Consider the following 16,749-nt stretch of genomic DNA (forward strand, 5'->3'; position numbering starts at 1 on the left):
AATAATCCCGCTTCACCCGTGCGTCTGCCTTATAAAAGGTCTGTATGCAAATATTCAGGCTCTTCTTTGCGAGCGACGTTAGACTGGATCTCATTGGAGGCAGCGAATAGACCACATTTTGTCGTAGACGATTGGCTGATCCCGTTGCCCTTCGGAACAAAGGAACCTACCCCACATCTCCTAATTCCTTATATTCCTGAAATTTAATTCATTCTAAATGTACTTTTTTGCGGTTAAGCAAAATTCTAGGCAATGTCTAAGCCTAATACCAAGTAATGCATGTGAAATGAATACGATCTAGCTTTCTGTATTGGAACACGGCTTCATGATATCCTCAAAAACAGCTAGCTCATATAGAAACACAACAAAACCAATGATCACCATTTTATTCAATTCTGATGGTCTCGAAAAAAAATCTAGTGTTACGGGTCAAATTTGACCCGGGAGAGAATACTGATAGTTTGTTACGCAGCATTGATTCACTGCATGATTCACTCTCTTATCTATCTATAACGGAGCTAATTGTCCGTTACGACACTTTTAAATGATCTACAGACATGTTTAAAGGACAAACGCGACAACAGTGACTTTCGCTTTAAGGCCATTCATGTATTGAAACGCCACGCTTGTTGGGGAACCGGGAGGCATGCTATAGCGCGAGCACAGCGGGTAACTATTAAAACGAATAACAAAAGGTGAAACTGGTTTTAATGACCTTTCACTTATTTATGAGTGAGGTTTTATCCGGTCAACCGTTTTACTTAGTTAAAAAAACAACAACAACATGTGTTACAAATGTATGTGCTTACCGCCAGTGCGTGTCGCTTCCGGGGCAATGCAAACAAGATGGTCATACTGTAGCTTAAGCAGCGCATGTATTGGGAGACTACCGCCAATGGACAGGAAATGCTACTGTACGGGGATGCTAGTTTTATTAAAGGTACAATGGGTAAGATTTTTGTGTTAAAATATTGTAAATCCCTTCCTATCATTGAAAAAGGCTCACTGACATGTTGACTCAACCTCTACCTGTGTTTACAGTCCTTAAATTGGGGTTTCGCAATATGCTGTTGACAGGCCTGCACACTGTACCAAAACATCTATAGCTGTACAATAATTAAAGCTCATTGGTTGCAAATTGGTTCTAATTGCCACAGCCAATGGCGTTTCAACTTCAGCGCGTCCACAGAGAAGGTTGGATAAACAGTGTTGTGGTTTGAGCGTATTTGTTGCTGCAATTCTTCTCTGGACCGTTAGAAATCCGAAATGACCTATTGTACTTTTAATTGTGTTTTCAAAGTTATACTGTGTACAGTATGGGCATCATTTAATTGAATATATTGAGCACCCTACATGGGAATAAATACCTTCCATTTGCTTTTTGCTGAGCATCCCATCACCGCCCGGCCAGTCCTCTCACACTATCTGTCTATCGCTCTCTATCTCTCCCTCACACACTATCTGTCTATCGCTCTCTATCTCTCCCTCACACACTATCTATTGCTTTCTATCTCTCCCTCACACACTCAGAATACCCCTTGCTCCGTCAGCAAAACTGCTCTTCATAATATTATGTCCACATACAGCATGACATGAACTCATTTCTTTCACAGAAAAGCACATTACAATGAATATAGCTGATGCTTTTCATCCAAAGAAAATTTGGATGAAAGTTGATTAGACTAAGCAGGGGCCAATGTCCTCTGGAGCAATGTTAGAGGCCCTGCAGCTGCACTGATGTTATTGTGGCTACACTGAGGCTTGAACCACCAACCCTGCAGGTCACCTTAGCCACTATTGATCATATTTTTCGATAATGACAATGATATGGAGGAAAGAGAGCATACATGCACGTTTGGTTTCAGGAAAATATTCAAATATATATATATTTTTTTTACCTTTTTTTTTTAAATCTCTATGGGTCAATTTCAATTTTCAGGCAATTTAAAGAGATGGGCAAGAAAAGATGAGAACTTCATTTTAAAACGCCGCTTCAGATAAGGTTTTTTCTTTATTCGACTATCTCTTTAAAAAGCCGAAATTCCATATATGGTGTTTTAGGGGCGTCAATTAATGCTAATCACACATTTTGTGAACATGACTTTGACGTACGATTACTTGGTATTTATCAACATACAAACATGGATACCAAAAAAGCTGTGTCTCCGTGTGTTTCATAAATCTGGCAGAAGTTGTTAGTTCATTTTGGATCACACATACATTTGCACACAGATTTCCAAAAATATTGATAAATGAGGCCCTCTGTGTGCAAATGTATGTGCGATCGGTAATGGACTAACAAATTACGCCAGAATTATCAAACAGGAGTAGACACAGCTTGCCTTGATTTAATGGATGATAATTTGTAGGCTACTGTAAAAATGAAGCCAGGAAAGGACATTTCTGAAAACAAGACAATTTAAACCTTGGGTACTTTTAAAAGTTTATAATTCAGTCTATATTGTACATAAAATGCATTAGTAATACAATGAAGTGGAAAATGTAATATGATGACATTCAAGTTGTTATGTTCCTGTGTTCTGTGTGTTAGTTTATCATTGTTTATTATCATTATTCTTGTCATTTATTATTTTTCATATTCATGTCTGGTGTTCTGTTTATATTCATTATTCTTTGCACTCGTCTTCCCCTGTGATGTCTGAGTCTGAATGTTTACTAGCCCAGTCACTCCCTTGTCTGCGTGCCCCACTATTTGGGTGTTTACGGTAGTTCCGGGGTTCCATCTTCCTTCCAATCTTGCATTCCTTACTTCCTGCTTTCTCTCCATTTCATGTTTGTACATAGCACTAATATACTAATCCCAACTAACATAGAATTTGGACAGTACTAATTATACTAACACACTAATATGTTTGTCAAACTAACAAACTAACATTCACTAGTTTTGGGTATTTGTAATTTAAATCACTTAACTAACTTACTAATGCATCTCCAGTTTCAATTCTGTTCTGTAACTCCGCCTCCCTATTCTATTGCTGATCACTTGCTTAGTTTCAGTGAAGTATTCACACCTGTCTCTCTGTATGTCTGCATCTCCTGATTCTCTGCAATTGTCTACTCTCTAGTCCGGAGCCGTTGTGTGTGTCTTTGTGAATCCAGTCCGCGTTTTCGTTTCCCTCTCGTTATTGTCCTATTACCCTTTCATGTGTCTCACCTGATGTTTATTTGTTAGACCGCCCTCACTCCCATGCCCCACCTAGTTTGTCTCATTACCCTGTGTATTTATACCTGTCCTTTTCAGTTGCACGCGGCTAGTTCGTCTTGTCCTGTTTTCTTGTCTGAGCCCTTGATGCCTTCCCCCAGTTCTAGCGCCCTTGCCCTTGCCCTTGCCCTTGCCCTTGCCCTTGCCCTTGCCCTTGCCCTTGCCCTTGCCCTTGCCCTTCTGGATTTCCGGTTCTGACCCCTGCCTGCTTCCCTTGACTCTTCTTTGCTTTGTGGATATCTGTACCTCTGCTTTGTTGGTTTTTGACCCTGGCCTGTTTTTTCGACTCCACTCTGTCTTTCCCTTTTAGAATTAAACCTGCCATTTTTCTGCACCCCTGTCTGCTTTTGGTTCCTCTGTTCCCCCCGGCATAAGACAAGTTATTTAAATGTAAAATGTATTGTACTGTATTTTATGAATAATGAGTAATAAAAACTCTTTAAATCTAAAATCCAAGCAATTGTGATTAAATCTTTTTGTTTGACTGCAGCAATGAAACCCACCAAGAAACACTTGCTGGTCAATGTTACGAGTGAGATTTAAACCCGCAACTCTCTTTGCCAAAAGATACACATTATCACTAGGCTAAAGACAAACTCCTGTACCATCGTTATTTTGAACCTGAGGCTTGTCAGAGTGTTCACGATATCCTGCTCAGGCCATTATAGTTTTACTGCATCCTAATGTGCTTATTAGGAAAGTAGACAATGCTACTCATGTGTCAGTATCAGTATGCGCCAGTGGGATTCTATGCTTCAAGATAGTGATCCAATTCCCATGTGGATCTAACAAGGGATGAACGGATCAGTCAACTTCAGCAAACTGGACTTAAAGTGGGGCTACCACCAACTAGAGCTCAAAACAGAATCCAGAGGTATCACAATGTTTGCAGTGCACTCCAGTACCTTCAGGTACAAACACGCAAAAGATATTTGGTGTGTCATAAGCTAGTGAACAGTATCAGCATGAGATTGCGATGGCACTGGCTGGCATAGAGGGGGCAAAAAACATTTCCAATGACATAATCATTCACACCTCAGACCCGGAGACCCATGATCAACGACTCCATGCAGCTCTGAAGAGAATGGAGAGATGTGGGCTGACTGCAGAGAAATGTCAATTCAATATGGACAAGCTAATATTCATGGGAATGCTACTCTCCCAGAGTGAAAGCTGTAGCTGTAGCTGAGGTGAGAGAGCCTGAAAATGCATCAGAAGTGTGCAGCTTTCTGGGCTTAGCTGGCTACAGCAGCTGCTTCATACCTCGGTTTGTCAGTATGTCAGAGCCTCTGAGGAGAAGGACTAAGAAAGACACTCCATTCCACTTCGGGCCGGAGCAGAAAGAAGCATTTTGAGTGCTCAAAGAAAAACTAGCTGAGGCTGGCACTCAAAGATCATAGCGGATGCAGGACCGATGGGCATAGGAGCAATCTTAGCACAAGAACAACAAGGAGAAGCTTAACAGACTGTGAACAGGGATATTCACAAACAAGCGAGAGGCTCTTGCGTTAGTTTTGGCCTGCAAGAGACTCCACCAATACATATGGGAAAAGGTTTGACCTAGTGACCGATCACAAAGCTCTGGAGGCCATCTGCAGTCCATCATGAAAACCATGCGCCCGTGTTGAACGATGGGTGCTAAGGCTCCAACTATATGATTTTAGGGTGGTTCATATCCCAGGGAAAGACAACATTGCAGACCCCCTATCACGTCTGCTGGGAAAGAGTGCATCAGAGGAGATTCATGAACATGGAATATGTGAGGTTTGTTCGTCTCTTGTGGTCAAGAGCATTAACCACAAGAGAAGTTGAGAAGGCTTCAGCAACTGGTGATTAACTGAGAGAACTGAAGAATGTAATACGAAATGGATGTTTTGACAAGTGCCAGGCATATGCGCCAATAGTATATGAACTGTATGTGATTGGACAGTTAGTGCTGAGGGGGACATGCATTATTTTACCACACACACTAAGAGCCAGGGCCCTAGCATTAGCTCATGAGGGACATTTGGGCATAGTGAGCACAAAGCAGCACCTCAGGAGTCAGGTATGGTGGCCAGGAATGGATAGGGCTGCAGAGAAACATGAGAAATCATGTCATGGCTGCCAGATAGTGGCATGACCCGATGTACCACTATGACCTACGGCATTACCAGATGGGCCGTGGCAAGATGTTGCCACTGATTTACTACCAACAGGACATTCTATACTGGTACAGACTATTACAGCCGATATTGTGAGTATGAGATCCTGCAGTCAACTACCACAGACAAAGTGATCAACAGTCTGGAGAACATTTTCAGTCTCCATGGTCTCCCTATCACCATCAGAACTGATTGTGGCCCACGGTTTATGTCCACCCAGTTCCAGGGATTTAGTCAGGACAACGGAATAATACATGCGACAACGACACCGAAATGGGCACAAGCTAACGGTGAGGTGGAGAGACAAAATGCTTCGCCGATGAAAAGGATATGCATTGCACAATCTGAAGGACTAGACTGGAAGAAGGAACTCCGTTAGTATGTCACAATCTACCAATCTATTGATCGCTCTACCACAGGAAAGAGCCCTGCGGAGCTGCTCTTCAAAAGAAAAATCAAGGGAAGCTCCCAGACATAACAACACCGCAGAGAGAGCTAGAGACAAGAGACACAGATGCTGAAAGAAAGGGGAAATCAAAGATCTACCCAGTCAACATCTACTGAAACAAGACAAGATCGACACGTTCTCCACTGCATTCAACAAGCCACCACACAAGGTAATCAGTAAGGATGGTAACAAATCGCCTAGTGGAGCTACATACTCCAGGAACATCACATTCGTCAAAAAGTACTACGCTGAGGACCCTGCTCCACAATCGACCAACAAAACACAACTAATAGGGACTGAGAGTGAGGAGCACCAAAACAAACACACTACAGCACTGAGATTCACCTTGAGAGGATCATACCCAAGCCTATCACACCCAAGTATGAGAGACCACATTGGCAGGTCAAACTGCCACAGAAACTAACAGACTTTGTTAGTAAGTGAACACACATGAACAAAACGAATAGCCTGATTGCCAATGTAAAAATAATAATAATAATAATAATAATAATAATAATAATAATAATAATTTGTTACAGGAAGTCAGGAAATGGTTCACTAAAGTAAAAGACAAGGAAAGGAAAAACTGATGTTCTGTAAGAAAAAAAGTGATTAAGAACAATACCCAGGTGTGGGAATATTTTAAGAGATGTCTTATATTGATGACGTTGTCAGCAGAGGGCGGCATGGCAGTGCGCAGGTGTGTAGAGATAATTGTTCAATAAAGTCGTACTTTGAAGTTTTAATACGGGACTGGATTTAATTTGTGTTATATCAGTTAATATCGAACAGTGACCGAGTGTAGCGATTTTAATTCTTGCGTGCACATCATCGGACCACCAGGAAGTTTCTCATTATAAGCCAACGTTGTTGATTGCTCGTTGTATGAAGCCGACCTAGATACATGTGGGAAAGAAGACGCACGCCGGTAGGTTTGTTTTATCCACTGTTGCAATAGCATGTCCTTTATTTGAGTTTGAATGTTGGAAACCAAGCAGACATGGTGGATAATTGTATCACTAGCTTAATGCCAGAACGAAGTGGCTTTCCACAGGAGTTCATGGACAAAAAGATTTTTTATTATAAATTATGTTTCGTTTCAGAACCGCAAAGATGTGCAACCTGAAAGAATCAAACTTATGATGCATCAAGTGATCCCTAGTGCGTCATTATAAGAACCCCACGTGTAGCTACATTTGTTAGCGCGACGACTTCACATGCGGAGAAAGAAGTCTACATGTGTCCGCAAATAGCTAATGTTGATAAAATGTGCACGATTTCGTAATGCAAATATAATGAAATGCATAAGACATAGGCTACTAAATAATAATACCTAATTGGGGAGGGCTGGCTATATCTGACGGTATCTGGATTATTTTGTGAATTAATCGTGGTATTGATAGCCTACTCATCAGGGGAAGTCTGCCACTGCTTCGTGATTAGAACTGAGTTTTGTCAATTGTATTCATCATTCAGCACGATGTGATGAAGCCGCGAGTTAATTCCCGATGAATTAATCAGATCATCGAGAAATTAATCAAGAAAAATGAAAGAAAACAGTTTGAGATCAATGAATGAATGGAAAAACAGTGACGAGTTCATAAAGACAAGTCACAAGAAGTGATCAGAATCCCTCCAATCTCCTCTTCAGGAATGCAGGCAGAAAAGGTCTGGTGATTGACTTTCCACTTTGTCTCCCAAATGAAGTCCTTTGTTTGGGGTCCTTGTCTTGTTGCATGATGGAGTTCCTCCCAATTAATTTGGACGCATTTTGTAAGTTGGCAGACCAAATGTTTTTGTTCTAAATTCATCCTGCTGATACCATCATGAGTTCCATCACCAATAATGATTAGTTAGTCTACTCCAGAAGCAGCCATGCAAGTCCAAACCATGACACTTCCTCCACCGTGCTTCACAGATGAGCTCGTAAGTTTTGGATCATGAGTATGTCCCTTTCTCCACACTTTGGCCTTTCCATCACTTTGGTAGAGGTTAATCTTGGTCTTATCACTCCATAAAACTTTGTTCCAGAACCTTTGTGGCTCTGTACTCTGTACTTCTTTGCCAATTGTAATCTCGCTATCTGATTCTTACTTTTGATGAATGGTTTGCATATTCGATATTGCTGCTCTCTAAGTCTTCTTTGAACGTTGATTGAGAGACCTTCACCCTTGTCCTGTGGAGATTGTTTGTGATGTCACTGACGGCCCTGTGGAGATTGTTTGTGATGTCACTTACTGATGGTTTGGGGGGTTTTTTCACAGCTCTCGATGTTTCTCTCGTCAACTGCTGTTGTTTTCCTTGGTCAACCTGTTCGATATCTGTTGCTAAGAACGCCAGTGGTTCCTTTCTTTTTCAGCACATTCCAAGTTTTCCCTTTCCCTCTTTTCTGAGCTTCAAAATGGCTTGCTTTTCCCCCCAAAGACTGCTCTCTGGTCTTCATGCCATGTCACAGGCAAAACCCAAGGCTAAAACCAAGAGTAGACATTCAGAAATATTTAATGTTTAACCAAACCAATCAATCTAACAACCTGTCAGTCACATGTTCCAATGCTTTTGCTCACTTAAATTGAGTGGTCTGAAACAAAAGGTGATATGTTCTCAGTTGTTTCACAAATCTAGATTGAAAATAAATAAATCCTGAAATTCAGATTTATCTTGTTCATATTTTGACCTCAAACTCGGTTGTCTTCAGTGTCAGAAATTGACCTTGCTGTTCTAATACTTTTGGAGGGGACTGTAGATGTAGTGAGCAAGAACACCCTGGTGGGGAGAGCTTTCAGCACAGGCGGCCACACCAGGGGCCTCATTTATAACCGTTGCGTACACACAAAAAAGGGCTTGAAATGTGACCGTAACGCAAATAACCACATTATACAACAGTGGTATGCAGACGAGCATCTCTGAACAATTTAATTGCATTTTCAAACTCTATTTTGGGCCATCTTAATAGTTACATTTCAACATCGTAATTCGATACATCGATAATCGCATAATTGCTAAATTAAAGGTTTACATTGACAATGGCATTGTGCAGTGTAACCTCACATACACAGCAGTCTGTAGGCTAGTTAAATGCCTGTAGTTTACATCCAGGCATGCTGGTTGACTGCGTGTTATTTTAACCAATGCATTTTTAAAAATGAGTATTTCATGTTTTCATCCCTCTTCCCTATGGCTTCTGCCTGGCAGACTAGATTTGCATGAAATCTGTAAATATGCTGCTGTTAAGAAATTCGATGCAGTTGTGTACTCTGTTGCGAGTGCAATATTTGCCTGATATAATATGATAATGTAACCCATGTATTTTTCCCCTATATAGGAAGAGTTAATAATGTTTTCTATGATTTATGTGTTTTCACGTAAATCCCCCTAGTTCCACTAGAGGGCGCAGCAGACTATGTCACGTAGGTCACGTTCCTATGTCACGTCAGTCTAGAAATGACCAGCAAACAGATTTCTGCAGAGAAAGTAGCTACAAACTTCGATAAAGGTTTAAAATAAAATAAAAAAAACCTTTTAATTTGAGTTGGTTTAGTAAAATCTTTCGTATTAACAAAGACCAAGTGTCCGACGGTGAAAAGTCCACCTTTCATTGTTTAATATTCAAGTTTAATCGAGCAAAAGCTCCGGTGAGTTTCAGTTCATGAGTCATGCTATGTATTGGGTGCATTTCGTGTAGCTAATGTTAGCCTATGGAACGGCAGCGCCTTTAGGGTTTTACAGGACTTACAGGAGACAGATAAGCAAATTGAGCGCTCTGAACCAAAATCACACTACCCGGGTAGAAGGGACATATTGACATTTTTTATTTTATTTTCATGGTTGCAACCTATTAGTCACAGGAAATCTTATTGGCCAATGTGTACATATGTTTGATATTATTGATAAGGGATTTGATTATTGGTAATAAAAGACCGGCATTTAATATTTGTTTTTTTATACCTTTTATTCCGTGTGCCTTGAATACTCCTAGAGTCAACCTAGAGTCTTTAACCCTTTACTAGAGTGTTTAACCCTTTGAGTTTTGATAAGAATTAATGCATCAGATATCTAGGCCCAAATAGAACCTGTTACAATAACATTGAGTGAGTCTATTTTACCATGGTCTAATGATTTTACATTTATGCCAATACATGTCTCTATACAATTTGATATATTTTTATTTAAAGGTAAACTTTGCCAATGCATTTTATATGGTGTGGGACAATCGTGCTTGTGAGACTCGCCTTTGGTAAAAAAATAAAATAAATGACATGCGATCGACCAGCATTAAATCTTTAATTTGGCAATTAGGCTATTATCTGACTTACAATGTTGAAATGTAACTATTTAGATGGCCCAAAATAAAGTTGTAATTGTAGAACACTTGTTATCGCTTCCCCCACTGTTGTAATATGTAATATGTGGTTATTTGCGTTGCACTCACCTTCCTGTGCACTTTGATCAGTCTGGCCATTCTCCTCTGACGTCTCTCATTAACAAGGTTGATGATTAAAGGTACAATAGGAAAGATTTTTGCGTTAAAACATTGTTACAAGACCATTGTAAATCCCTTCCTATCATTGAAAAAGGCTTACTGACATGTTGAAAGTGAACTATAAATAGTGTTGTGTAGCACACCAAAGTCAAGATCTCAGTCACCTGTTGAACACTACAAAAAGATGGCAGGCTCTGTTGCGTTTGTCACTGTCTGCTTTCCAAAACGGTGCACGAGAACACTGAACTGTATAATTACTATTTATATTATGCGTTATATTCATAGACTGTGGAAAGTATAAACCGTGTTGTAGGTTGAGGTTGTCTGTTGCAATTCCTCTCTTTATCATAATTACCTATTGTACCTTTAACTGAAGCTCCTGACACGTATCTACATGATTTTATGCTTTTCAATGCTGCCACAGAATTGGCTGATTAGAAAATCGCATAAATAACTAGGTGTAGTAAAGTTTAAAATGTTTCTAATAAAGTACCGGATGAGTGTATTTAATTTAATTTAATTTATTTTTTTGTCACTACTTTGCCTGCAGAGTCGCTCTTCCTTCTACCGCCATAATGTGTGTACACATGGGTCAAAGTTTCCGTAAATGTACGCACAAGTTTTTTTATAAATCCAAATTAATGCTTAGAAAGTGGCATACGCACATTTCAAGCTTTTTTTTGGCGTAAGCAATGGTTATAAATGAGGCCCCAGGTCTTTCTGTGTGTTTAGCAGGCATGGGCCATTGATATTTTTCCAGACTGCAGTGGCTGTGCTGGGTGTTCAGGTCTGTGCAATGAGGGATGCTCTGATCGATCAGCCACCAAGATAAATCGGCTGATTTTCACTCCAAATTACTCGATTGGTGGTCCCAAATTAGCTGGTCACAAAATCTGATCTTTTGCGAACGAGCTGCGCCATTTAAGTGGTATGAAAGTCAGGTATCGGATAACATTGTTCTGAATAGTAGGCTACATAACCTGAACACTCTCTCCATGGCAGCAACGTAAAACACATGCAAACCTCTTGAATTAAGACCATGCATCTTTTAACAACATCATCACACATTATGACCGTAAATAATTATTATTAACGTCCAATTAACACATTTGTCCGTTACTAAGGAATCGCTTTGCATTCTGGGAAGATTTTTTTTTTTTTTTTTTTTTTACTTAAAAAGAGAGGTTAATAAATTAAAAATGTGTCACTTAGCATTTCTCTGATACTGTATACTGACATATCTGATATATACTGAATAATATTTGGAGGGCCTATTCATGAGTTTAATGAGTGTTAAACTAAGAAGGATCTGTGGAGGAGGGGGATCTGTGCTCTGTGGTGGGGGATCCATGGTGGGGGTGCTGTGTTCTGTGGCATATGAAGATGGACAGTCCCTGGATACGTGCTCTTGGCTCCCATGTAGTTTACACCTGCGTGCCTCTGTGTATTTCTTTGTTTGGTGCTCCCCTTTTTTTAAATTTGATTACTGTGCATGCTGCTGCAAGGGTGACCCAGGTTCCCACAAATTTTGGCATTCCATTGTAGAATATTTTCCCCCTGTTCTGTCCCAAAGTGATCGTCCTGGGTAAGTGTACCCCCCCCCCCCCTCCCCCCCCAGACGGACTAACCACTTTCAGCTGCCCGTCCACACCCCGTCCTCATCAAATACCCATCTAACGTCTGAAACTTGTTTGCCATATCTACTTTACCATGGTGCGATGTCACAGTTTGAAACTGATTAGTTACAGAAAAGGACTGTAATTGCCTTCACCTCCCTTGTCAGCGAGTGCTTCTAATGTGAATTTAGTGAGTGGCGGTTGCGTGGCTTTTTGTCTCTATAGATTCCAGAAATTGGTTTGAAAATATGTCCAGAGGACCTTGAACCGGCAGTACAAGACTGATGGAGCGAAGCCCAAATGTCTCTGCAGCACTGCTCTGCTGAACTGGTGTGAGGAATGGTTCCGGGACGTTCCGGTCGTGGAGGAATCTGACTGCATTGTGCCTTCTCGTGCTGGGTGCTCCTCGGTTGTCCATCATGTCCATTCGACCGTCGCAAAAAAGAGGTCTGTTATTTTCATTTCATTTCAACATTTTCTTTTCGTTTTAATGTCTTGACCTCTGAAGCTAGTTTAATTAAAGTATATTATTATTATTATGATGTCCATTTGATTGTGCACATGAGTGAGGGGGAAAGGGAAGGGGGGGGGGGGGAAATAAATATATATATATATAGAGAAGGGGAAAAGTTCTTTAAATGGGTTGAAAGCAAACAATGGCAAATGGCTAAAATTTTGAGGAGGCTGCAGTGCTACCTCTTCAGCTCTTACTCCCCCAGCAGTAAGAGGTTTGCCGCTCAAATCTCTGCCTGTATGCAGGCCTCCTCTGATCCTGCTGGGTCTCCTCTGCCTCCCTCTGCTGGCCTGCTGCGGTGTTCCCCCCCGGACTGGCTGGCTCTCAGGGTCCTCTGCCTCCCTCTGCTGGCCTGCTGCGGTGTTCCTCCAGGGCCGGCCGGCTGTTAGGATCCTCTGCTGACCTGGCTTGGCGCTGCAGGCGATGGTGTTGCTGGATCTCCTGAGGCTGACTCCTGGCTTCCAGCTCCCCCTGGCAGGATCCAGTCAGTGCAGTTCCCTGCAGCTAATCTGGGATCAGTGAGGTCCTCCTGGCCTCCTGATTGGCACAAATCCTCCCAGCAAGCTCTGGGGTACCTGGTACTCTCTCCTCACTCCAGCTGTAGTTTTCAGGCTGTTCCAGTGGGCTACAAGGTCGAGCCAGCCACGGTCAAGCCATGTACTGAACCCGGGCCTTACAGCCCGTCCAGAAAAAAGGCCAAAAAAGAAAAGGCAAAGGTGACCGAAACGCTCAGAGGCCCCCTGTCCACCACTAGAACCCCAGTTGTGGGCAAGAAGTCAATCCGTGGGGAAGAGAAACCCGAGCAAAATGTTTCTCTTCGGTCCTCGCCGGTCCTGAGCCCCTGCCATAATGACAGGGAGCTTGGCTGACTGTCTGTCTTTTCTTTTTAAAAGAAAAGGCCATTTCCATACAATTCAGAGATGTCTTTTGCCAAAACGGACACGTGATCATTGAAAACAGATAAATGCAACCCATGTTTCTTGAAAAAGGTACATGCAATGTCACATGACATCTCTAAACCAACAATTGTTTCAACAGCAACCAAATACACTAAATGTTTTTTTATAAATAAAATAAATAACAGTCCTGTATGAGACTGTGAAAAATGATCAAGCCCACTAATATTTCAAGCAGGCTTGGTGGGGTATTGGTTTAAGTTTCCAACCAGCAATATTCACGGTTTTTAATATTTGTATTATGCATCTGACACACTTTACATGTCTCTCTTTCTTTTCTTTACCACATACAACTTTGTTAAATTAATGTACAGTCATTTCTTAAACACTGTGTACATAATAAATACAATAAATAGACTATTTCTCTAAAATCACATTATGTATCTAATAAATACAACAATTACAATAAGACCAAAAGACCAATAAATAATTCCCCCCCAACCCAGGGACCAGCCCTTATTAAAATGGTGCACATAAAACACACACAAATAAAATTAATAAAAGCCATTTCTTCCCATCCATCTACATTCCCACACATTTGGACAAAATGGGCGTGTGCCCCTAAAAAAACGGACAACACCCTGCCTGCCCACCAACACAAAGTACCAGTCTGTTCTTGTCTTTAGTCCATGCCTTAAGTCCGCCAAGATCTCGTGCACCAAATGGCGCAGGCCTGGTCTCTCCCTCAACGCCAACAGTCCCACCGTATGTAGACCCTCACGAATCCATGTGTTGTGCCAAATGGCTTTTGGAGACAGCCGCTGTTTCTCAAGGGTCACCAGCACCCTGGCAACCCACAGCGCTTCCTGCGCACAGTAAGTGCCGTAAGTGCTTCAAAAAAGCTTCCCTCTGGAAATTATGTACAAAATAAATACAAACAATATGCCTAAAATCAAATTATGTATATAATTAATAAAATAATTATATCTCTTTTTTTCAAAACATACATACAATAATCCCCACCAAGCCCTTATTAAAGCAGTGCACACAAAAAATACACACACAGAAATTAATAAAAGCCATTCAATAATAATAATCATAATAAGGTTTAAAACGGAAACAAAGAATAAAAATAAAAAGAATTCAAATTAATACATAAACAGGGAGAATAAAATAGAAAAAGAAAACAATGTATATTGAAATGAAGACAAGTAAAATGGTATAAAAGAGTAAGTAATAAGTAAGTAAAATAAGTAAGTATATTAAATAAAATGGTATGAAAGTTTTGGTGCAAAATGGCAGAAAGCACTCCCACCACTAAAATTTTTTTTTTTTTTTTTGTTTAACCACAGGTACATTATGTAAGCCTGCTGTGGATGATCTAAGTGCTCAAGTTGGAACATAAAGTGATAGGCTATTTTTAATATAAAAAGGTGCTGGGCCATTTAAAGCTTTATATACAAAAGCAAAAATAAACTGGAAGCCAATGCCGAGCTGCAAGGATGGGTGTAATATGTTCTCTTTTTTTTGGGTTTTGTTAAGATTCTGGCTGCAGCGTTTTGGATAAGTTGCAGTTTATCTATCGATTTCTTGGGCAAGCCGGTAAAATGCATTACAGTAGTCCAAACGGCTAGAGATAAGTGTGTATCAGTTTTTCAGCATCTTGGTGAGTTAAAAAGGGTCTTACTTTGGCTATGTTTCTTAGGTGAAAAAAGGCAGTCCTGGTCACCTGATCTATGTGGGATTTAAAATTGAGGTCAGCGTCCAAGATAACTCCCAGGTTTCTGAACTCAGATTTTATCTGTTTAGCCCGGCTTCCAATCTTTGCTTGCAGCTTGTCAGACAGGCTGCAAGAACGCTCATGGCATTTAGGTCGTCTGGCTCAACGGAGACATACACTTCTTCCCATCCATCCACCTTCCCACACATTTGTACAAAATGGGGATGTGCCCCTAAACAGACTCCTCCCCCCCACCCCCCACCCCCCACCCCCACACACACAATGTCGGCATCCACCGATGCCAACCAGGACAGCACTGTCTGCGCCCTCAATGCCGTCCTGACACTGCGAACGTTTAGAGTTGACACTTTCAGTTGTGTCTGCATTTTAAAGGTTTTATGAAAAAAACAACTCACAGGGAAGACAACACAAACATTCACACACTACATACACCATCCATACTCCAGTCATGGGGGCGGTTTACCCGCCCCTCCTGTGTCGGGCTGGAGTACATCTGGAAAGGACGTCTCCCCCACATACGGCCATTCGTTTGGTGGTGCCTCAGGGAACAAAGGAGAAGACCCCCCAGACTCACTGTCTGAGATGTCCCCCAGCAATCCCCAAACTGCCCCCGCTCTGCCCTTCTTGGTCTCTCCCTCCTCTTCAAGTCGGAACACCGCATCAGCTGGCCTTTTGAGGGAGGACACATCCTGCTCCATCTCCGCCACTCCTTCTTCCATGTCGGAGCCCACCGTGACCATGGAGGAAGACTCAGAGTCTGAGTCTCCCCCCAGTGCCCCAGGCCCTGCAGTGGGACCATACACTTTCTTCCCACCCTTCTCACCTCCCTCCCCCCCTTCCTCACCTTCCTTTTCCCCTGTCCAAGCCTCCTTTTGGCTATCCCCACTAGCCTCACCCTCAAAAACTCTCCCTGCCGTCCCACCCCCTTCACCTACCTTCTCTCCCTGTGGGGCTTCTGCCTCCTCCTCCTCTCGCTGCTTCTGCTCATTCCCCTTCTGCAATCCAGTTCCCTGCTCTGCTACAGGATCTTTCTGGTGCCCCACTCCCTGATCCTCCTGCTCCTCCCCCATTCTCTCCTTTCCCTCCTGAGCTCCCTGCTCCTCCCCTTTCCTCCTCTCCTCTCCTTCCTGAGCTCCGCCCTGCTCCTGATTGCTGGGCCCAACAGCAGATGTCCCTCGTTTGGTCCTGTTTGCAAACGAGTCAGGACAATTCCTAAACATGTGTGAGGCCTTTCCACACAGATTGCACCTACGGCCTGTAGGGCAATCTGCAGCCTCATGTCCCACCTCCCTGCACTTCTGGCACACAATGGCTTTACAGCCCTCCACTAAATGCCCAAACGCTCCACATCGTCGGCATAGTTTAGGCTGGCCCATATAGTAAATGCTTCCCCGGTTTTCTCAGAGGACAATCGTGGAGGGCAGGTGTCTTAACCCCCCAAATCCTGTCTCATCCGGTTGCAATTTTACTGGGACTCTCCAGCTCCCAGTCCATATTCCATCCTCATCATACACCCTCACTGGTGAATCCCTCACCCTACAAAATCTTCCCAACCAAGTTTCTATATCCCATCCGTTAACAAGCTCGTTAAACATTCTGACAATTACCACTTTCAAAGTCTCATCTGAAAGCTTTTCTAAAGCAAACATTTCAAATTTATCCCTTACACTCTCAAATTTGTTCCAAA

General features: G+C 42.0%; 1 long non-coding RNA gene across 1 annotated transcript; it reads left to right on the forward strand.

Moving 5' to 3' along the window:
- Window positions 1-6,525: 6,525 nt before the first annotated feature.
- On the forward strand, window positions 6,526-13,134 carry LOC133111019 (uncharacterized). Its single transcript, XR_009704958.1, has 3 exons — window positions 6,526-6,743; window positions 12,137-12,358; window positions 12,671-13,134. It is a non-coding gene; the product is annotated as an uncharacterized LOC133111019 (long non-coding RNA).
- Window positions 13,135-16,749: the final 3,615 nt, after the last annotated feature.

This window comes from Conger conger, chromosome 15, assembly GCF_963514075.1.
Source record: "Conger conger chromosome 15, fConCon1.1, whole genome shotgun sequence".
In the NCBI taxonomy this organism is placed as follows: domain Eukaryota; kingdom Metazoa; phylum Chordata; class Actinopteri; order Anguilliformes; family Congridae; genus Conger; species Conger conger.